This window comes from Sus scrofa, chromosome 18, assembly GCF_000003025.6.
Source record: "Sus scrofa isolate TJ Tabasco breed Duroc chromosome 18, Sscrofa11.1, whole genome shotgun sequence".
In the NCBI taxonomy this organism is placed as follows: domain Eukaryota; kingdom Metazoa; phylum Chordata; class Mammalia; order Artiodactyla; family Suidae; genus Sus; species Sus scrofa.
The window spans coordinates 30,240,525-30,265,017 of NC_010460.4; the positions used below are offsets into that span (position 1 = coordinate 30,240,525).

The window sequence follows — 24,493 nt, forward strand, 5'->3', positions numbered from 1 at the left end:
TCAGAGACAATGCAGTCTGAATCTAGATCTGCACTGTCCAATAGAAATATAATCTGAACTGCAAATACAAATTTAATTTATTGAGAGCCACATTTTAAAAAGTAAAAAGAAACAAATGACATTTGATACATATTTTTAAGTCCATATATGTATTTTTTATTCTCCATTTATTCTTTTTTTCCATTGCATTCTTTTTTTTTCCCATAGGTCAGATCTTCCAAGTCTAGCATGTGTTTTACATTTAGAGCACATTCTCAACTCAGACGAGGCATTTTTCAAGGATTTAGTAGCCACAAATGACTATTGGCTACCTTACTGGACAGGACAGAGCTAAATTAAGGAAGAGAAATATACACAGATTATCTTTAAGTACACAAAAGATCTACTACTGCTAAATTCTCTTTGTCAACAGAGCTTTCAACCCCTTCATGCTCATTATCTGAGTACAAAAAGATAAAACCAACACTTTTTTCTTTTCTTTTTCTTTTTGCTTTTTAGGGTCACACCTGCGACATATGGAAGTTCCCAGGTTAGGTGTTGAATCAGATCTACAGCTGCCAGCCTACACTACAGCCACAGCAACGCCAGATCCTAGCCGCATCTGTAACTTATGCCACAGCTTGTGGCAATGCCGGATCCTTAACCCACTGAGCCAGGGATCTCAAATCTGCATCCTCATGGATACTAATTGGGTTCTTAACTGGCTGAGCCACAATAGGAACTCCACAACTGACACTTTAAAAGACTATTTTTCTCCTCCTTAGAACAGATAAATTCTGAGGTAAGCAGCCTGCTCCATTTTAAGTTTTTTTCCAGTTATATACAACTGAACTGAATTTATTTGAAGAATCAAGGCATGCACATATGAGCACACATGAAGGTCTGATCACATTTAAATACGTTTGCACTAATCCACAGTTTTCTAACAATTGAAGTAAATCTTGTAAATCTGCTTCCCTAAACTTGGGATACTGTGAGAAACAATTAGAAAAATGCAACATTATTTTCAGAAATTGTGCGTGTTGAAGGAGTGGATATTCAGCAAAAGTCTGTCAATGATTCTGAGTACAAAGTAAATACTAAACATTTTTTTAAACCAAGTAAGAAAAAATATTCTTGTCAAAATATCTAGGTTTGCCAAAGATTATTTCTTGTAAAAGCCAGACACGTTATGCCCTGCCAAATTATTTGTATGATTTCTGTGCAAATCTATAATTGAACAAAGTCCCAATCCTAAAATGTGCCTCTCTAAATTTATCCAAATTTATCATTCAGAAGAGTCCACTTGAATTTCTTGTTTTATATAAACAACATTAGAATCTCTAAATACCAATGCATATCAATTCACCTATGTGATGATACATATATGAAAAGTAATTATAACTTTTTTAGACATTAAACGGTTTTCTTATTAGGCAGAAATTATATTTTAAGAGAACACTGAAGTACAAGCATAGGTTACACTGTAGGAAGATTTGACAGTACCTCAAGTAGCTAATCAATCAAAATGAGAAATAGGCATATGCAGTGAACCACATTATCTAAGGACTACTGAGAGTGCATTCCGGAGAGCCAGTCTAAACCCAAATGTTAAATAATTGGATTAAAGTCCCACAATTATTATCAGAACCCAGAATTAAGCTAGATGTCTTATCTAACTTCTTCAGTGATTTTCTGAGTACATTATTTACTGCTCAAAGTGGGGCCACTAATTTGAGCAAAGGAAGTGATCATCCAGAAAGTTAAGGAGAAACAGTTGTAAGCAGTTTCTGTTCAGAAACAAATGCAACTCTTTGGACACTTTTTTCTGTTTATTTCTCTTCTCATGGAAATGCCTGTTAAATCAGATAATGTGTATAAAGAACTTAGCAAAATGCCTTGTCCATAGTCCACAGTTGATAAACTCTGATTTTTATCCTTGTTAGCCTCGCTGGACTTTTCTACATCAGAGATGTATGAATGATAACACTCATATGCATGGATCTTCAATCTTGAAGGACAACAGCATATCTATTTGTGAAATAATCTAAAGCCCTGTAATGGGTGTCATTAAATCTTGTCTACCTGAGGCAGTATAAATCATTCGGGTAAATGAACCAATTAAAAACCAATTACCAACACGGTCTGACAATGGAAGATTGAGGAATGGAAGGAAAGGCTGATGCGGCCTCCCTGAAGCTGGTAGGAAGGCTCTACCCCTGAGGTTCCAGGGAATGGATTTGACAAGATGGTTAGATTGTGGCTGTTCTTCTCAGAGGCATTAACTCCTGCATTTCTTGTAGAAATAGATTCTTGCTGGCTAGATACAAAAAAATGAACTCATTTGAGCAAATGGTCATATGCATGATGATTCTTCATTTGATATTTTATTCATCTAGTTTGAAATGTACTTGGGGCATTTGTGTGTGTGTGTGTGTGTGTGTGTGTGTGTGTGTGAAAATTGGTTGGATTAAGGTCTCTGATTTAAGATCTTTCAACACAGTACAAGCCATAAAATTATGAGTTCATTTTCAAGGTGAAAAAATTTACTTAAATCAGATGGGCAGTCTTAATGGAAGTTGAAACCACCATTTCAGTAGCAAATTTGTTTGATACAGTTGAGGGGAAATTGAACAGATAGTTTGGGATAGTTGTTTTACATTAGGCCATTAATTCATTGCTTTGAATGGATTTTTAATTTTTCATGCATATGTTGGCTATTTGCAGTGGATAAACATTCATATAGCAGCAACAAAGGAATGCAGAAATCATATTTGATTGTCTTTGTTTTCCTATATAAGAACACCAAGTCAGTGTTTTCTCTTTATATATATAATGTATATATTAAACTTTTAATCTACTTTATTACTGATATGTAGTTCTTAGGTCCCATGCTTTCATCTGCTCTTTCTCCATTTCTAGTCATTATAACATAATGACCATAGGAAAGCACTGTCTGGATTTTTCTCCTATGTTTTTTTCTGCACTCTGCACAATTGGATCCTTACTGTGCATGTATTACCTCTAAACACTGCATTATATTAGCATCCTAGTAATGGCAACCATTCCTCCAAGGCAGTGGTTCTCAACCTCTAACCCACATTAGAATCATCTGGAATGCTAGTTTAAGAAAGTTCCTTTCACTCCCCAGAGATTCTGATGACCTGGGTCTAGGCTGGGGCCCAAGAATGTTGACTTTAGCAATCACTCTAAGTGAATAGGATGCAGGTGTCTAGGGGCTACATATTGAAAAATATTGTCCCTAAAAGAGTCCATTCTGGCTTTCTTCCTATTAAAGCAATAAATCTACTTACTTGGTGTTCATCTCTCTGACCACATAGTTTAGACTATCACTCCTGTCTAAGTGGACCACAACAATCATCTACTGACCATTATATATTGCTTCAGTGAAGTTTGTCTGACCATTGAAAACATGCATTCTACTATTACACTGTATCCACCAGAGCTGTTGCTTTAGAGTATAAGAAACCTGTTTGAATAAGCTTAAAATACAGCAAGAAAGTTATTTGAAAGGTACTAGGATACCTTATATAACCCAATACAAGAAAGTGCAGAACTAATCCCCAGGACAGCTGGTCCATCATCATCTTTGCTTTCCTCTTTATGTTGGTCTTATCTTCTTTGGTGCAAACTGACATTCTAAAGTTCGGGAACACAGTAATGAGCCATTCCAGAGTTATATTTCTCATACATCTAGAAAGTACTAACTAGTGCAAAGTAAAATGCCCGGAGAAGGGCTCTCACTGGCCTAGCTCGAGTCAGGGTTCATTTTCTTTCTTTCTTTTTTTTTTTTTATATGTTAAATTTGTATTATATTGTTTTCTTTTTTTTTAGGATTCATTTTCACTTTGGGGTATAAAGCCAGTAAGACCATGTCATCTCCCATTCAAAACACAAGCTTGGACTCAGGGTTGGGTCAAGTGTTTTCCAGAAAACTAATGGTTCTGATCTCAGAAAAGAAATGGATCCTGAGTAGCAACAGATGACCACTATATATATATATATTTTTTGCTATACAGATATTTTGAAACAGTTCATTATCTAATTGGCCCTACCTTATTGCCTGGATAAGAAGGACTAAGAGAATAACAGAATGTGGCCCAAGAAAGACTCACTGACCCAGTAAGTAAAGAAATATTTTTCTCTCTGTTTTCCTATTTCAAAATTCCCTTTTCTGCTCTCAATTCCTAACTTACTCATACATACACACACTCATGTATACATACTTAAACCCTAATAAGTTCAGTAATGAATTCTGAAATTGTCAGTGTTCTGAATCCTTACCTCTTTTTGATCTACCATATTTTACTTATATTTTCATTAAAGATCATGATTAATTTGATTAAGAACATAATTTCTGACATAAATCTTTCTGTTTTAAAAATTTCTTGAGAGTAGTAATTTTTATAAGCATTCGTTATTTAATTTTATTTATTGAGATGTAATTGACATATGGTGTAAGTTTAATGTATACAATGTGATAGTTTGATATATATATATGTATGTGAAATTTCTACCACAATAAGGTTATATAACACACCCATCACCTCACATAGCTATCATTATTTTGTGAGTTTGATGAGAACTTTTAAGATCTATGGTTAACAATTTTCAAGTATACAATAGAGTATAGTTAACTATATTCATCATGATATGCATTACATCCCCAGAACTTATTCCTCTTATGACTAGAAGTTTGAACACTTTGATCACTTTCAACCATTTTTTCCCCACTCTACCCCTGCCCCCAGCAATCACAAATCTACTTTCTGTTTTTATGCATTTAGAGTTATTTATTTATCTATTTATTTATTTTATTTCTTGTTTTTTTTTTTTTCCTTTTTAGGGCCTCACCCACAGAATATGGAGGTTCCCAGGCCAGGGGTCAATTTGGAGCTGTAGCTGCTAGCCTACACCACAGCCACAGCAATGCAGGATCGGAGCTGTGTCTGTGACCTACACCATAGCTCATGGTAATGCCAGATCCTTAACCCACTGAGCAAGGCCAGGGATCAAACCTGCATCTTCATGGATGCTAGTCAGATTTGTTAACTGCTGAGACATGATGGGAATGCTGGGATTTTTTTTTTTTAGATTCCACATATAAGGGGAATAATACATTGTATATTCTTGCCTCCTTTGTCGTAGATTTGTTTACCCATAACCTATGTTGCACATGAGTTTATTTCTAGGCTTTCAGTTATGTTCCATTGTTATTTGTGTCTTTTAAAATGCCAGCACCATACTGTTTTGATTACCATAGCTTTGTTGTATAATTTGAAACCAGGACGTGTGATGCCTCCATCTTTGTTCTTCTCTTTCAAGATGACTTTGGCTATTCAGGGTCTTTTGTAGGTCCGTATCATTTAGAATCATTTTTTTTTCTATTTCTGTAAAAAAATGTCATTGGAATCTTGATAAGGATTACATTGAATCTATAGATGGCTTGGGGCAGCATGGCCATTTCAACAATATAAATTCTTCCAGTTCATAAACATAAGGTATCTTTCCATTCATTTGTGTCTTCTTCAATTTCTTTCATCAGTATCTTAGAGTTTACAGTGTAGCAATCTTTCACTTCTATGGTGAAATTTATTTCTAGGTATTTTATTGTTTTTGATTTTATTATAAATGAAATTGTTTTCCTTCTTTCTCTCTCAAATAGTTCATTGTTATTGTACATAAGCACAATAGAATTTCATATGTTGATTTTTGTATCCTGACACTTTACTGAATTATCAGTCCTAACTTTTTTTTTTGTCGTCTTTTTGCCTTTTTTTTTCCTTGAGCCACTCCCATGGCATATGGAGGTTCCCAGGATAGGGGTCCAATCAGAGCTGAACCACTGGCCTATGCCAGTACTACAGCAACGCGGGATCCGAGCCACGTCTGCAACCTACACCACAGCTCATGGCAACGCCAGATCCTTAACCCACTGAGCAAGGCCAGGGATCGAACCTGCAACCTCATGGTTCCTAGTCAGATTCGTTAACCACTGTGCCACGACGGGAAGTCCTATCAGTCCTAACTTTTATCTGATGGAGTCTTTAGAATTTTCTCTATATAAAATATATCATCTTGAAAAGGAGATATTTTTAATTCTTTCTTTCTGATTTGGATGCTTTATTTCCCTTTTTCTTTTCTAATTGCTCCAGCTAGAACTTCCAGTACCTTGTTGAAAAAGAGTGGGGAGAGTGGGCATCCTTATCTTTTTCCTTATCTTAGAGGAAAAGCTTTTGAGCTTTTGCCATTGAGTGTGATGTTAGACTGAGAAGGACTGCCTAGAAGAATGGGTCACATTAGAAAGTTTTGGACAAATGCCATTTTATGCCAAAAATCTCTTGAAAGATGATCAGATAGTCAGAGGTAAGAGAAAAAGGAAGACATTAGAGACTTATGTACTGGTTCTGCATCTACTGTGAAATCCTTCTTGAATAATACATAATAAACATTGATCACATTTTAAAGTGAGATTTGCATGATTCTGGAATTTCATAGTTAATTAAATTAAATATATTAAATACAAAATGGTGCTCATATATTTGACTGTATATCAGTCACAGAGTTTTCATTTTAAGATCCCATAATCCTCCTTCAGATGCTCTGAATCCCTATTCTCTATTTTACAATATATTCCACATTTTTCCCTTTTAACATTTGTATTAGAAATTTTCATTGTCTTCGTTAGTTCCCCCTTATTTAAATTTTTTGTCTTCATTCTTTTTAAAAGACACTTAAAATGAGCTCAATACGTCAGCCTTCTTAGTGTAATAATTCTTTGCTTCCTCTCATTTATTAGTTGCCCTATTTTCTCTTCTGTTTTTATCTTTTCCCAATATATGTCATACACTTTTAAATTCTTTTCCTTCTTATAATGTATCAAGTCAGTATTTTTATTTTCTTATTTTTATTTGATTTGTTTTGCTCTTCAGTTTATAAATATCTATCCCTTCATTAGAAGGGGTGAGTGAAAATATATGGTAAAACTTACTATGATACTCTAATTTAGCTCTTTTTTTCCCTATTTTTTCACAGTGTTTAATTTCTCTTGTTATAAAAGTGGTTCTTTTATTTTATTTTGTAAATTTCCTCCAAGTTGTCTCAGGATGCCAATTAACCCTATCTATAACTGAAGAAAAGGTATATTTGTATATTGAAAGAGATTGAGTTTTAATTAAAGACAGTATTGCTTTTTGGGGGGATTTTTTGATTTTTGTTTTTTTAAGTGAGTCTGCCCCTTTGCCCCCCACCCTAATATACAACTTTTTTCTTTCCTTGTAAGGGCCTTAAATTAATCTTAGAAGACCTACTTTAAAAGACAAACATATTTTCAAGTATGCACTGTAATCCTAATAGATGACAATACTATGAAAACGAGTTTTATATCAGATCTTTGGATCATTTTAAATTACTCATGCCTTCTGGCTTTGCAAATATTTACACTAATGGAAATTTGTTCTTGTGAATGAAATCACGAGTTCTTAGGTAGGCTAGATAACACTAGGGGGCAGCATTATATCTAGAAAGGGGATGGAGTTTAGTTTCAAGGAGCCTGGGTTCTAATCTTAAACTATTGACAAAGAGAAAAACCCTCTGAACACTTTTGAATTTTTTCCCCCTACATCTATAAAATTAGAAATATTGACCATGTGATCCAAAGGGGCCTTTCAGACTCCCAGCATCTATGTTTAATTTGCCTTTTTAAAAATAGTTTACGAAAGGGTAAAAATTAAAGCCAAGTCCAAATTCAACTGAGTTGGATTTACATTAAGCCAATATGTTTCTACATTGCAGTTTTCATCCTTTATAATTTGTGTCTGTTGGAGAGCTCAACATAGCAAAACCCTCCCCTTAAAAAGGTATATTGTACTTTATGAGAGTAAGCTGACTATGAAACAAGGAACATTCAGAGAAATGGCCCAATTCCAATTGCAATACTAGGTGACTATACAAAATAATGTTGAAAAAGCTATGCCTCAGCAATGCCTCAGCAGTGAATTACACTGAGAGAGCAACTGTGAACTCTTCATTCTCTGAGGGGCTTACAAGCTGTTGGCAAGGCACACAGGGCACTGTCAAAAAGAGAAACCCATAGGAGACCCTATCATTGTTAGCACATTCAACAGAAGTAGCTGATGGTGCGGACAGAAAGTGATAAAAGCCACTGTTGGGAACCACTGACCAGAATTTCTTTGGGGAACTCCCTTTAATCAGGATTTTTAGATTGAGTGCTATACTAGGGAGGACCTTTCAAAGTCTCTGGTCTGCTCCACCATTCAGATATCTCCCTTTCATGTGGACAGTACTTTCCTGAGGACAGTAACTCTATTCGATTTCTGATATAGAGGTGGTGACTATATTCTCTACTATATGAACTCATACTGATCATAGGTGATTGGATCAGGGATTGACGTTAACTCATGAGAGCCAATCTATAGGATGGCTGGTGGGCTTATGAAGTGGCTGGAAATTTAGCCACTTCAGGAAGAGATTGGCCAAACCAATCAAAGTCTGTTTCTTTGTAATTTGAACTAGTGATATGGGGAAAACATCAACATGTCAGTAGCAGAGACAGACGCTAAAGACCTACAAAGAAAACGCAATATACAGATGCTAGAAGGGAGAAGAAGCTATTATTAATTCTAAATTAGAATATTCTCTTAAATGGGAAAAACCTTTATAGCGTAAAAGTAAAGTACTTGGTTGGTAGGTACAGAAGAAAAGACAGAGATCAGCTGAGAAACTTCATTGTGAAAGAATCACTACCACCACTGAGGGGACAATGACACAGTTAGTTGTTCAACATTGGATTCTTCCACAACTTGAGGTGAGTTCTGATTTCAGAGACAACTAACTGCATGACTTTTTCCTACATTCTCATGAAGACTGATTACCTAGCAAGATTCCTATTCCTGTATTACTTATTCTCATGTGCTTCCTTGACAGAAATTTCTTATTGATTGAGGTAACAATACTGAACTATACAGAATGACAATAAGGTGACTCTCATGTGCAACAGCCAGTTTATAAAAAGCCATGTGAGGTAACATTTTAAATGTAATTGGAATTATATGATAATGAGAATTTGAAATTGTGCAGAATTCTCAAGTTCAAAGATCTCAAGCTTTTAGACAGGTATAAACAGCAAAATAAATGCAGAATCCAGTCAAATATTTAACCTGATGTGCCAGTAATCAATCATTTTCCTTCAGCTCCAAATTTATCTCTTTCCCATGCTTTGTGATAATGAAACTAGACCTTGTTAACATTTTTACTTTCCAACTGGCAAAATATTAGGCATCATTAGTAATGGGTACTGGAGAGATGCTTCAAGTTTGTAACAAAGGAAGATACTTTCCTTTGGAGTTTTGGCCTTCCATTATTTATTTACTTATTTTGGACTGTGCCAGCAGCATGTGGAAGTTCTTGGCATAGGAGTGACAACACTGGGTCTTTAACCTGTCTTCTATTGTTGTTACTCAATAAGAGAGTGCAGGAGCCTCCTGAAGAAGCAATCCAGCTGTGACCTTTGGTTATGACTTCTCATCAGCTCTGTCCAGGCTGCACCCTACATGCAACTTCAGGCCACTTCCACAGATTAGCTCCCACTCATAGCCTCAGGAAAGTTTGTTTTCCACCAGTAGTCTCCATGTTCACCCTATTAAAAGGGGTCTGAATTTCAACCTTGAGGTCAGCGCACTCCTAGACTAGTCTAGTCTATTTGTTTGGTTTTGGTTTATTTCTGTTTTAGGCTTATTATCCACACTCCCTAAGCTTAGAGGTCACTTTCTTCTCTCTGCTACTTCTGAGTCTTCTTTTACCCCTTTTATCCACCTTCTACTAGTTAACAATTCTTTATATTAAATTTAAATAACTTCTATGATTACTGTCTCCTGTTTGGACCCTGAATGATGTACCTGTATAGGTTTTGCAGACTTCTGTGCATACTGAATCAAAGATTGGGACTACATGTTCATCTCCTTTGAGTAATGAGATTATTGGCACTGAAAAGTAGAGTTGTCACATCAGGATGGCCAACAAGAATCCAGTCAGCTTAGATAGTTGTCATCACTAGTGAGAGTACATCTTTTAACTCTGGGACAATTTTAAGTTAAACATAGGTTGGATTCTGGGGAAAGAGAGTATGAAGCGGAGATTTGTGTATAGGAATTCTTTTAGGGAATAAACCAGTCATTTGGTGCGAGAGCTGACTTTAAGAGGGCGAGTTACCTAGGGCATTGTGTGGCAAATCTCTTTCGTTGAGGGCTATTTCCATAGAGTGACTCAGCTGAAAACCTTCCCATCAGCTGCCCACACTTTCATCACCTGGGGAAATGGGTGCCACAGTCCTAAAGGGGGTTTCTGAGCAGCTGTATTAGTCATCTACTGCTGCTTAACAAACCTCCTTGTTTGTGGCTTAAAACAATGACAGCATGTATTATGTTCACAGATTTGCAATTTGGGCAAAGCTCAGTGAAGATAACTCTTTTCTGTTCCACTTGACATCAATTGCAAAAGCTTGAAGGTTAAGAGCTGAATTTATCTGAAGACTTACTCATTCGCATGTATAGTGGTTGATACTGGCAGTCAGGTAAGACCTGAGCTTGAGCTGTTAGACTATCTATGTGGCCTGAGCTTTCTCACAACACAGTGGCAGTGTCAGTTTTTCTGCTTTATATTTTTTTGCATAAGACAAAAACGTGCCTAGATTTAGGAGGTAGAGAAATAGATTCTGCCACTTGATGAGGAGTGAGGTGTGACCAGAAATATTTCTGTGCCTATTTTTGGGAAATATAATCTGCCACAGCAGCACATTGCAGAATATACTATAATGGAAAAAATAAAATCATTATAAAATAAAAAAAGGAAATGAAAAACATAGTAAAAGGATTTTGTTAGAAAAGATTGTGTGCATGACTAACATTTTAGTTACTAATATTTAAGAGAATCTTTACTTTATAACCCCAATTTAAAGTGTATAATTGAGCAGTTTATTTGGAAATGATTTTAAGGAGTTTCTGTCATGGCTCAGTAGTTAACAAACCTGACTAGTATCCATGAGGACGAGGGTTCAAGCAGAAATTATCACAACATAGTAAATCAATTATACTTCAGTAATCTTAAAAAATAAAGCTGGAGAAGTAAAAAAAAATTTATAGAAATCTTCAGTATCACAAATACAATATTAAAATTTGCAAGTTGAACTTAACAACTAGGGAAAACTGGAGTTTTGAAGGTGTAACTTTATTAAATTGAATAATAGCCTTTAGTTCCCAAAATGAAATGCTAAATAGTCTTTTGTGCATACAAAACCCATCTCTCTGGAGTTCCTGTCGTGGCTCAGTGGTTAACGAATCCGAATAGGGACCATGAGGGTGCAGGTTTGATCCCTGGCCTTGCTCAGTGGGTTAAGGATCTGGCAGTGCCATGAGCTGTGGTGTAGGTCTCAGATGTGGCTCAGATCCCACGTTGCTGTGGCTGTGGCATAGGCCGGCCGGTATAGACCCCTAGCCTAGGAACCTTCATATACCACAGGTGCAGCCCTAGAAAAGGCAGAAAGACAAAACAAAAAACAAAAAAACGAAAAAAAAAAAAAACCATCTCTAGATGCCCTTTTTCCATCACTAAAAATTCTCATCAATCTAATCAAGAGGGTCAGCTAACATAGAGACATTAATTATAAATCTCAAATCTATTTAGAAAACTTTAAATATAGTTGATTTACAATGCTGTGCTAGTTTCAAATGATTGAGCAAAAGCAAATTGATCCAGATATGTATGTATACTTTAAAAAATTCTTTTCCATTATAAGTTATTATAAGATATTGAGTATAGTTCCCTGTGCTATACTCACTCAAACCTTTAAAACATGTTTTTACCTTGGAGAATGGGTTTGTAGAAATTTTCAACATTAGCACAGATCCACTCAGCTGTATACATAAAGCAGCAGACTTAAGAAGATGGTACATAAGCTGCTCCTTTGCTCCCCACAATCATCCTCCAAAAGTATTCTTTTTTAGGAGCCCACAATGTGAATAAGCAAAAGCAGAGTTTTTTTGTTTATAGAGGCTAAGATAGATCTGGGGTTCAATTTGGCACTCATCAATGTACTTTCAGCATGATTTGGAAACCATTGGTTCATCTAACAGTTAAAGAAATCTAATTTTAGGGCTCAAGGTATCATTAGCAAATTTACTGTCAGTAATCTATTGACTAAATGGAAGTGAAATATTTTTCTTTTTCATGAACTAAAAGACTTCACAGGGTCAGTTCTACAGGTTAGAGCTCATGCAAAATTCTTTATTTTGAAAACTTTGGATTTTAAATTGTGCTCTGGAGTTATATTTTCCTGAGATAATATAATTAAACTTTCATGATGTTTTTAGTCTGTAAATATTTATTTTGTGTCACATGAATTTTACAGCAAAATAATGTTATATTAAATAAATTGATTTGAGTTATAATTAAAGGTTGTAATTTTCCATGCAGAAGAGATATGAAAGGTTGAGGGGTCACCTTCCAGAACTCTCTTTGTACACTTGCCATACGGACAGATTCTAGATTTGAGATTATGTGATTTAAACATGGAAAGGTGATTCAATACCAAATATGAATGCTAGCATATTTTAGGTTATTTCTCAGCAATCAATGCAATAAAATACCTGGGAAATGAGTATTGTGGTCCTAAACTGAGTACACCCTATTTATTACTGTTCACGATTAGCATTTGTCAGAATAATCTATCTACTCATACTCCTAAAATTCTACATACTGATGAAGTCTCAGCGGTATAATATTTCTGATAAAGAATAGCAAGTTAACACTATTACGTTTAGACTGTATTATATTAATTTCATATTTGATTTAGCAAGTTCGTTCAACTTTTTGTCTAGTTCTTTGTCTAGACAATAATGATTTTGTTGTAGCATAGCTATTATTTTAAAACTTGCTTAAACGATAAAAAAGACATTAGATACCTGTTACAGTGGGTTCTTCAGGAAGCAGCCTCTGATACGGTGATTAAAGAATTTGGTTTTAGATACATCTGTGGGTATTTATAGCAAGACCCAGGAGAATAATCATAATGTAGAGCCCTTGACTTCTGGAGCAGAAAATATTTAGCAGAAAATTTTATACCGCTCAAAAAACAACATCTGGGGGGGGGTGTTCCCATGTGGGTCAGAATCCACTTAGTATCCACTAGGACAAGAGTTCGATCCCTGGCCTTGCTCAGTGGGTTAAGGATCCGGCATTGCTGTGAGCTGTGGTGTAGGTTATAGATGTGGCTCGGATCTGGCGTTGCTATGGCTGGGATGTAGGCCTGCAGCTATAGCTCCTATTCGACCCCTAGCCTGGGAACTTCCATATGCCGTGGGTGAGGTTCTAAAAAGACAAACAAAACAAAACAAAAAACTAGCAGCTGAATGCTCCTGGGCTCTAATTGTAAATGAGCAACTGACCATGGGCCATGAATTTACCATGTAGCTAGGGTCATCATGAGCTGGGCTGAGTTAGACTTCCCAAAGCATAGGATTCAGTGGGCCCAGCAATTTATTATAAGACGTAAGTGGTACATGGGTCATCAAGCAAAAGCAGAGCCATGACTATCACGTCGTCCACCACTGTGTACTTGGCTGCAAGGTTCCCATGGAACCAGCTGATGGAGAGAAAATATTTGATGCTTAATTTATGTATGGACTTCTGTTCTACCCAAAGGTGACCTTGAAACATAGCAGTGAAAGGAACTTCTCCCAAAGGGCAGAGTTTTGGGGATGATGCACCTGGTCATCCACTTTGTACAGGAAATGATATGACAGATGAGGATATCTGTAGACTCAGAGGCTGTGGAGACTCTCTTGGCTGGTTGTTCAGGGACCCAGAAAGAGAAAGATTAGAAGGTTAGGAACAAGGGAATCTGGGGAAGGTGTATAGATAAACCTGTGAGAGTGTATAAAGTGTGAAGATCTTTCCAGCAAAACTCATAAGAGATTGGAGTTGTGTCTCCATATGTGGAGTTTTTGTCTCCATTTTGTCATCTCCCATGTCCAATACCTACTTCACTCAGGTCTTAAACCTCATCAGTTTACTGTCAAGATTACTAATGGTCTCCATCTTGCCAAATTCAAGTCTATTCTTCACTTTTCTTTACTTGATCTCAACAGCATTTGACATTAATGTTCACCTCTTGGTTCTTGAATTAAGTTTTTCACATCTTCTAAGATATCTAACTCCTTTAGGTTTCCTTTCATTACAAAGCATACAAGTTTTCGGTTACTTTTTCAGGCTTTCCATCTTCTTTGTGTCCTTTAAATACTGAAGTGCTCCAATGGCAAGATCTTCACCCCCTGCCCACTTCTCTTGCCTATCTATGTTTATTCATTAGCTGATATTACACAACCCTATGGCTTTAGATGCCATTTACAGCCCTTACTATCCCTGAGCTCCAAATTGGTATATGTAACATCCTACATGACACATGAACTTTAATGAATAATGAATATGCCTAAATTAAAATGTCTAAACCAAAACTGTGGACTTCCCACCACAAACTTGCTTCTCCATGGAGTCATCCTTGAATCCTCTTCATCATACATCACATCTATCCCATCAACATCAAATCTCACATTTATACTCAAAATACATCATAAACTCAACCTCCCAAGGCTAGGCCTATTAAACTACCCTAAAAGCTGATATATTCCCCCCTCCCCCCCACCCAACTCTATTCTTCTACAGTCAGGTTCTCAACCATATCATCCTGGTGACCTATGTTTAAAAAGAAATGAGGTCATGTCACAGCTCAAAGCCCAACAGTGGGCTTTCTATTCTGAATAAAATTCAGACTCCTTGCCATAAACAAAAAGGGTCTATCTGATTTAACTCCTGCCTATATCTTTGATCCCTTTTCCTAGTCCAGTCTTCTCTCCATTGATTAATTTTTGACCACCTTCAAAAACTGGCTAACATTCTCACCATCACCCAAATCTAACATTTTCATTCCTACTTAAAAAAGATTTTTCTTGCCATTTCCTCTGCAGAAATTCTCCTTCCTCAGATCTTTCTGTGGCTTTCCCCCTTATTCCACTCACGTCTCTGGTCAAATGCCACCTTCTTAAAGAATTTTTTCCTAAATCACTTATTCAAAGTTCACCTCTTCTGTCTTCCCCTTAGTTCTCATTATTTTTCATCAAAGCACTTACCATTATCTGACATGCTAAAATCTTTTCATTTATTTTTTCCCTTTTCCTGTAGAACATAAACTCATGAGGGCAGACATTGATTGTTTGGTCCACTGTTTGTATCCATACCCAGAACTGTGCCTGAAATGCTAAGTAGCATAATAAACATTTGTTGAATTGAAAATCAATTTTGTAATTCATTGTCTCACCAACCTTGGAAGATACACAAAATATACAATACTTAAACCATTTTGCAGAAGAGAAACATGAGGCAGGGAGGTTAAGTAACGATGAAAATCAGGTATTATTCAGTGTCCATATACAATGACTTACTTGGGAAATTTCTTTTAGACTTTAGCATCAGGATTAAAAAAATGCCTGTTTGGGAAACATAATGAACATGATTTTTTTTTTAAAGGTTCATGTTTCCTCTTGAAATTTGCTTTAGGAACATATAGCCAGGTTTCCACTTAAATCAATGCATTTTCTTTGGTTGTTGTTGATACTTAACACTTTATTTATTTTATTTCACATTTTCATACTTTACCCGTTTAAGACATCTTATCTCATTCTGCTCACAGTCAAAACGTGCTTTATTTTGAGGTTTAAAATTCAAGTGAATAAATTGGGGAAATTAGGCCAATTTCAAGCTAGAACAACTAAGAATAAATTGTAAAGTATGAATTTGTTGTAGTTCTAGGTAAAAGGGTTAGCAAGGAGAAGTGAAAGCAAAATGATTTTAACAGTCTTTCAGAGGCTTTACAGATTTACCAGGGAAGGAAGAGCTCAGGAAAAGAAGACCAAATAATAAATGAGGGTTACGCATTATTAATAATTCTACTAAAAAGGCTGATATATTGAGCTCATTTTAAAAATCTCTCTTTAACAAAAAAAATGAAGATGGTAACGTGGGCAATTAGCTACTGACACGACCACTGCATATCAAGGTAATGATCAAAAGCATGTGGGTGGTATGACCAGCCCACCCTCACAAAGGAGGATGTGCTTTCTGATAGGATGCATGGAGTCTGGGCATTACTAACTATTTAAAGTTCACAGGGACGCAGGTAAATTATTAATTTGTTTTAAGATTTTGATATTTATTTTCTACAGTCATTTGACTTTACAGCACACTAATGTGTTTTAAGTTTACTGCAAAATAGTCTAAGCAATTAAATATAAAATAATACTTTTAAATGTCAATTTTTTAAGGGAAGTAAAGCATATAGAATCAGCAACCAATGGGAATATGCTTTCATATTTTTTGTTTTTTTGCCGTGGAAAGAAATCTTTTTATTTTATTTTATTTTTTTAATTTATTTTTTTATTATTATTTCCCCCAACACACTTTTTTTTCCCACTGTACAGCATGGGGACCCAGTTACACATACATGTATACATATTTTTTTCTCCCATTGCCATGCTCCATTTACATACCACTATGGAGAACAGTATGGAGGTACCTTAGAAATCTATACATAGAACTACCATATGATCCAGCAATACCACTCTTGGGCATATATCCAGACAAAATTTTCCTTAAAAAATCTTTACTATTTTAAAAATAGTATCCCTGACACCTTTAGGAGCAATATGGATTCAAGGACATATTTAATTATCATACTACCTGATAATATGATTTGTTATGTTACATCTCATTAGTTCACATCATGCCATATTTCTTATCATACCATATTGTATTATATATTTGCTTTTTTATTTTTATCTATATGCCAAAAAAGAATATAAGTTTCTTTCTTCTTCTTTTTTTTTTTTTTTGGCTGTGCCCACAGCATGTACAATTTCCTGAGTCAGGGATGGAACCTGAACCACATCAGTGAACTGAGCCACAGCAGTGACAATGCCAAATCCTTAAACACTAGGTCACCAGGGAATTCCAAGAATATAAGTTCTATGAAGCTAGGGGTTGTATCCATTTTTTAAGATTACATATCTTGTATATAAGAGATTCTCAATACATATTTATTGAAGAACATGTCATCAGACCTGATTGGGTTTGAAGGCATGGGGGTCTGTTTACAAATAGAGTATATAATTCTAGTAGTCTTTGTCACCCATGGCAAAACAGTTGTTTAAGGAGAAATATCTGGCTGGAATAAAGAGTCTGTTAAAGGCACACCTTTGGCAGATCACATGGCAACTATCACATCATAGAATGACGAGGATGAAGAAAACAAAAATTTTGCATGCCCTTCCTGTGTTTAGCTGCACTTGGGCCTATAGGGAGAACATGACGGGCTCAGGGCTCTACATTCTCAGCTGAAGGCAGCATCAGAGGAAAAGAACGTTTCATTTCTTATAACTCAGATTTACACACAGAATCTGATTCTACAAGTTGGAGAATCTACAACATAGAGTGATTTACAGCTACATTTTTATGTGAGGTTTAGAGTTTCAATTTGGAAAATTGAAAAATGAGGCTCTGAGAATTAAATAGTGACACTTGGAATGATTCAGATGACTCCGAGTACCCCAACTCCAAACTGCACTGAGCAAAAGCGGCTCCATCTTCCAGTCTGTAGAGGCTGGTTTACCTTGTTTGGAGAGCCTAGAACAACTTCACCTGGGATTGTTGCTAGTTACCCTTATGCTCTACCACTACCATGCCTCACAACCACCAGTCTTCCAGCCAGAGTCGGATCTCAGCATACCCAAGGAGGCCAATTACCAAGTAAAACCAAGAAGAGAAAACTTGCATGTCAAAAGAATTCAAATCTGAAATTAAAAGAATAAAAAAACCTGGGGAATATGTATGTGGATTTATTTATTAATATGGGCATTTACCAAAGATGCCGGATTCAATGTGCTAGCTTGAGAATTTAGCATTTTCTTTTTTTTTTTTTTATTATTATTTTCCCACTGTACAGCAAGGGGGTCAGGTCATCCTTAGATGTATACATTGCAGTTACAGTTTTTTTTCCCCCAGAATTTAGCATTTTCTTAGATGGTTAACTAAAGGCAGAATTCAACTGTGTTCTACACTGAATGAAGTGAACACTTCTTGATGTTATGAACAAGGAGGAAACAGTACGTAGCGAGATAAGTGTGTCTCATAGCCATCCACTCACTCGTCTTGTAACTATCCTCACCTCCTTCATTTCAATGGGAGTTATAAAATCTTCATGGCAGGGTTTTACTGTCAGAGACAATGAAGGCTGAGTTACTATAATAGACACAGTGTGGTAATAAGAGTTAAAATTTTTTAATCCATAAGGATCTTTGCTATTGGCTAATGGATCATGGGATCTCTAAGATGAAATAGATGAAAAGTACACTAAGGCTGGAATTCCCTAGTGGGCCAGTGGGTTAAGGATATGGTGTTTTCATTGTTGTGGCTCAGATCACTGCTGTGGCATGGGTTTGATCCCTGGTCCTGAAACTTGCACATGTTGTGGGTGTAGCCAAAAAAAAAAAAAAAAAAAAACTTGAAAGCACTGCTTGCTCTCTTCAGTGAATATAGCTTAAGTTTCATGAAAGAGAGTTATAGTCCCCCATGCTATCCCCAGAAGTGAATTACAAGGAAAGTAGTTATCACTGGGGAAAAAATCCCACAGTGATATGATGATATAGTGTGATATGATATATGGTATGATATATAATATTCTTTCGCATGAAACTATTTGTTGAAGTGACTGAGCACTGGGGAAGGGAAAATACTCATACCTTTTAGGATTATGGGACATTAATTCTTAACCAGCACTAGTCCTTGGAGACAGAAAACATTACTATTCAGAGTAAGGTTTTAAGGGGTCAGAGGAAAAATGGAATTTTGCCTTGTGTTTATCTTGTAGTTGTCTTAGTGGGTCCGAAACATTCCATGGTTAATTTGCAACCCTGAGTATAATATTGAAAAAGGTACAGTTAGAAATTAGCAGAAGTTCCATTCTGGCTCTGACCCATGGAGTCAGAACCATCCTCATAGGAAGCAGAAGCTACTATCATGGTGCTGGAATAGTAAACCAAAAACAATGCTATTCTTGGATAACTCAGAAATATTAGTATTGCCCTCAAAGACTTGGAAAAAACAGGGGTGGTAATCCCTACCGTCTTATTTAATTCACCTGGATAAGTCATGGAGAATGACGGTAGATAATTGTAAGCTTAATTAGATAGTAATTCCAAATGCAGCTGCCATTTCAGATATGGGTTCTGGAGTGAGAAAAATCATTACTGCCCTTTGCCACTGGTGTGCATCTACTCATCAATAGAAAGAAAAAGATAATGCCTTTTTCTTTCTATTGATGAGCACGGACCATAAGAAACAGTTTGCATTTATGTGATGGAGACTGAAATACATTTTCTCCTTTCTTACTGTAGATTTGGGCTAGCTCTTCAGCTCTTCCATAAGATAGTACACAGACTCCATGACTTTCTTACCTCACCATAAGGTATTACATTGTTCTGTTACCTTGATGACACCATGGACGTTCTACAGGCTCAAGGAAAATACCACCAGGCAGAAACTTTGATCTTCAGAAAGGAATAAGTGTACCAAAATGTGTGAGTATATATAAAATATTTTTTCTTAGTTTCTTTAAACAGATATTAACTTTATAAAGTAAAATACTAGCAACATATAGTGGGTTTATAGGATATAGTGACGTAAATACATGACAACAGTAGAAAAAATGGCGGGGGGTGTTGTAAGTTTCTTATATGCGATTTAGCATAAAATTAATTCGTTAGACTGTAATAAATTAAGTACATTATTATCCCTAAAGGCTAAAATTTAAAACAAAAACTTACTGTTAAAAATCTAAAATAGGAAATACATGAACATACTGAAACATACTCAACTAATACTAAAGAAAGAGGAAAAGAGAAACAAAACAATGGGGAAAAGAGTAAACCAAAAGCAAGAAATAATTTTAAAATATAAAAGGAGAAATAGATAAATCCGAAATCATAGTTGAAGAGCTTAACACTATTCTTGGCAATTTATAGGATGTACAGAAAAAATATTTTTAAGCATATAAAAGATTTGAAAAAATATATTAAAACTGGATGAAATGACTTTAAAAGAACCCTATACACATAAACTTCAAAAAACTATTTTTCAAGTATCTGCAGAGTCATCACCAATATATACCATGTGCTGGCCATGAGACAAGTCTCAATAAATCTCAAAGAACTGAAATCAGAAAAAAAGGAAGGCAGAACCAGGGTCACTACTTAGCCTCTGTCACTCTTGTCACCCTGTTGAAACCAGTGTGGTTCATTTCAATTATTCCTTTTCTCATCATTTCTCACACTGTAAAAGGTAATAAACAGAAACCTGAAATAGAATTGGGAGATTAGAAAGGGGAGCTCTCACACCCTGAAACAGTAGCAGAGCCCAACTGGAAGAAGAAAGACTCCTCCTCTTTCCTGGTAAGGACTCAGCCAATGAAAAGCCATGGGCTCTTTGTTTACTATAACCCTCTCAACTTCCCTTTCCCTTCTGTAATAGCATTCTCCTTCCCTTGCCACGTGGGAACTTGCATGTGGCTTGCAGTGGTTGCAGACGCCAGATTGCAATTTTCTGCTGATCCCAAATAAAGCAATCTTTGCTGGAGAAATATCTGGCAGGCTAATTGTTTCAGGGCATCATCACCTACAGAGAACTGTCACCTACGCATTTCTCAGCTACATGTTTTCTGACCACAATGGAACTAAGTTAGAAATCAGTAACAGTAAGATATCTGAAAATCCCCAGATATTTGGAGATTAAGTGACACATATCAAATACCGATTTAAAAAATCACTTAGGGAGCTAGAATATAATTTTCTATAAATGAAAATAACACCTAGGTCTTTAATCCATTTGGAGTTTATTTTTGTGTATGGTGTTAGGGAGTGTTCTCATTTCATTCTTTGACATGTGGCTGTCCAGATTTCCCAGCACCACTTACTGAACAAGCTGTCCTTTCTCCATTGTATAGTCTTGCTTCCTTTGTCATAGATTAGTTGGCTGTAAGTGCATGGGTTTAATTCTGGGCTTTCTATCCTGTTCCACTGATCTATATGTCTGTCTTTGTGCCAGTCCCATGCAGTTTTGACGACTGTTGCTTTGTAGTATAGTCTGAAGTCCGGGAGCCTGATTCCTCCAGCTCCATTTTTCTTTTTCAGGATGTCTTTGGCTATTCTGGGTCTTTTGTGCTTCCAAACAAACTAAAATATTTTGTTCAAGTTCTGTGAAAAATGTCCTTGGTAATTTGATAGGAATTGCATTGAATCTGTAGATTGCCTTGGGTAGTATAGTCATTTTGATAATATTAACTCTTCCAATCCACGAGCATGGTATAAAACTCCAAATGGATTAAAGACCTAGATATAAGACCAGACACTATCAAACTCCTAGAGGAAAACATAGGCCAAACACTCTCTGACATAAACAACAGCAACATCTTCTCAGATCCACCTATCAGAATATTGACAATAAAAAGAAAAATAAACAAATGGGACCTACTCAAACTTCAAAGTTTCTGCACAGCAAAGGAAACCCTAAACAAAACAAAAAGACAACCCACAGAATGGGAGAAAATCTTTGCAAATGAATCAACTGACAAGGGATTAATCTCCAAAATTTATAAACAATTTCTGCAGCTCCATACCAAAAAAACAAACAACCCCATCCAAAAATGGGCAGAAGATCTAAACAGACAATTCTCCAAAGAAGACATACAGATGGCCGAGAAACACATGAAAAGATGTTCAGTGTCACTCATTATTAGAGAAATGCAAATCAAAACCACAATGAGGTACCACCTTACACCAGCCAGAATGGCCATCATCCAAAAGTCTACAAACAATAAGTGCTGGAGAGGGTGTGGAGAAAAAGGAACCCTAGTACACTGTTGGTGGGATTGTAAATTGGTGCAACCACTGTGGAAAGCAGTATGGAGATTCCTCAGAAAACTAAACATAGAACTACCATTTGATCCAGCAATCCCACTCCTGGGCATCTATCCAGAGAAAACCATGACTCACAAAGACACATGTACTCCAATGTTCTTTGCAGCACTATTTGCAATAGCCAAGACATGGAAACAACCTAAAATGTCCATCGACAGAGGAGTGGATCCAGGAGATGTGGTACATATACACAATGGAATATTACTCAGCCATCAAAAAGGATGAAATACCAGCATTTTTAGCAACATGGATGGACCTAGAAACTATCATGCTAAGTGAAGTCAGCCATACAATGAGACACCAACATCCAGTGCTTTCAGTGACATGTGGAATCTGAAAAAAGGACAAACTGAGCTTCTTTGCAGAACAGATGCTGACTCACAGACATTGAAAAACTTATGGTCTTCAGAGGAGACAGTTTGGGGGGTGGGGGGATGTGCTTGGGCTGTGGGATGGAAATTCTGTGAAATCAGATTGTTATGATCATTATACAACTACAGATGTGATAAATTCATTTGAGTAATAAAAAAAAGAAAAAAAAGGAAAACAAATGAAAATAACACAACGTACTAAAATTTGTGATATGCAGCTAAAACCATGCTAAGAGAACACTTTAACTATAAATTTATATATTAAAAAGAATAAAGAGGAGTTCCTGTCGTGGCGAAGTGTTTGACGAATCCGACTAGGAACCATGAGGTTGCTGGTTTGATCCCAGGCCTTGCTCAGTAGATTAAGGATTCAGCATTGCCGTGAGCTGTGGTGTAGGTCGCAGATGTGGCTCGGATCTGACATTGCTGTGGCTCTGGTGTAGCTCCGCAGCAGCAGCTCCGATTAGACACCTAGCCTGGGAACCTCCATATGCCATGGGTGTGGCCCTAGAAAAGGTAGAAAGACAAAAAAAACAAAAAAAAAGGAATAGATTTTATAATCAGTTATGTAACATCCCAGCTCAAAAAGCCTGGAAAAGTAGAGCAAATTGAACAAATAAAAAGAAAGAGGAAGGAAATGATAAAGAAAGAAATCAATTAAGCAGAAAACAGAAAAAGAATAACTTGTTAAAACTGAAAATTGGTTCTTTGAATGATTTTTTTAATTGACAAAGCTGTAAAGAGAAACATTGAAGAGTTATAGGAAAAGGATAATCAAGAGAAATCATGAAGAACTTTATGCCTATAAGCCATGTGTCCATTTATATGACTGTCAAGTATATGAAAAACATGGTAACACAAGTCAGATTATTGGGTGAGGAGATCAATCACGAAAAGATCAGACAAATTTTGAAGGTTCTAGAAAGGGTCTACTTCTTGATTTGAGTGGTAGTTACGTGATATTTACATAAAAATTCTGTATTGTCATTATTAATAAATTACTAAAATTAATAAAATAATTATAATTAATTCTGTGTTAACTCTATACTTAACATTAGAGTGTTTTAAACACTTTGTGTGTGTATTACCTCAAACAGTAACAACGAGAATGATATATAATTATGGGTCCTGTCTACATGACTACTTAAAACAACATTTAAATCTTATACCCACTGTCTTTACTGAGTTCCTACACTTTCCCTGACTATGTAGTTATTCACATAGGTTCAGCGAGACCCGATCCTCTCCCCAATTCTCACCTCCAAAAAGTTAAAATATACAACCTTACCACAACAAAGATGTTGTTTAATAAGATATGACTATCTCTCTATAGAAGTGAGAACTATGTTTCATGGGTAAAAATTGTCTATAATATTCTCCCAGGAAACTGGCTTGGCTGCATATAATCCCTTATTCATAGATGGTCAAGAATGTTACATTTTGACAGATAGACAGATAGGTGAGGAACTTTTCCAAACATGAAGATCTCTAAGAAAGAATGGGCCTAGGTTTTAGATTATGATAATAGATTTTATAAGCAGAACCTGGTAAATGTAATTTTGATAATTCATGATTCCTGATCTCAGTTGATAAGCTTATAAAGACAAAATAATTTCTGATACACAACAGTAAATTATAATCCTAGTGTTTTTACAAATCTTCCACATAGAGAGGCTTTACTCATAAGCCTTAGAATCCTGTGGTTCTGTTTTTAAAACTAGATATTAAAGAGATTTGTATCTATTAAATAATACCTCTCAACTCCCATAAATAAAACTGATCAAATAAAATACCAAATTAATAACATTAATTTTTTTCAATGTGTATGGTCAAATTCATGCCTTAGAGACAGAGATCTGCCTTTAGTAAAGACCTTGCAAAGAAAGCTGATCTTTGGTCCTGCAGCAGTAGGCAGAAAAACACACATTATGCCTAATGGTCAGAAAAAAAAAAAACCACTTTGAACCTTTAGGTAACAAAAAATAAAAGGATTTCCCTATCTAGTTCTAGTCCCCAAATTAAATGGAA

General features: G+C 35.9%; 1 protein-coding gene across 1 annotated transcript in view; it reads left to right on the forward strand.

Moving 5' to 3' along the window:
• The window catches only part of TFEC (transcription factor EC), a 279,833-nt gene extending 260,131 nt beyond the window's left edge, over positions 1 to 19,702 (forward strand). The window contains 4 exon segments of the mRNA XM_013990837.2: positions 4,020 to 4,122; positions 8,711 to 8,827; positions 10,451 to 10,591; positions 19,518 to 19,702. The gene's annotated coding sequence lies outside the window, so the exon portion shown is untranslated.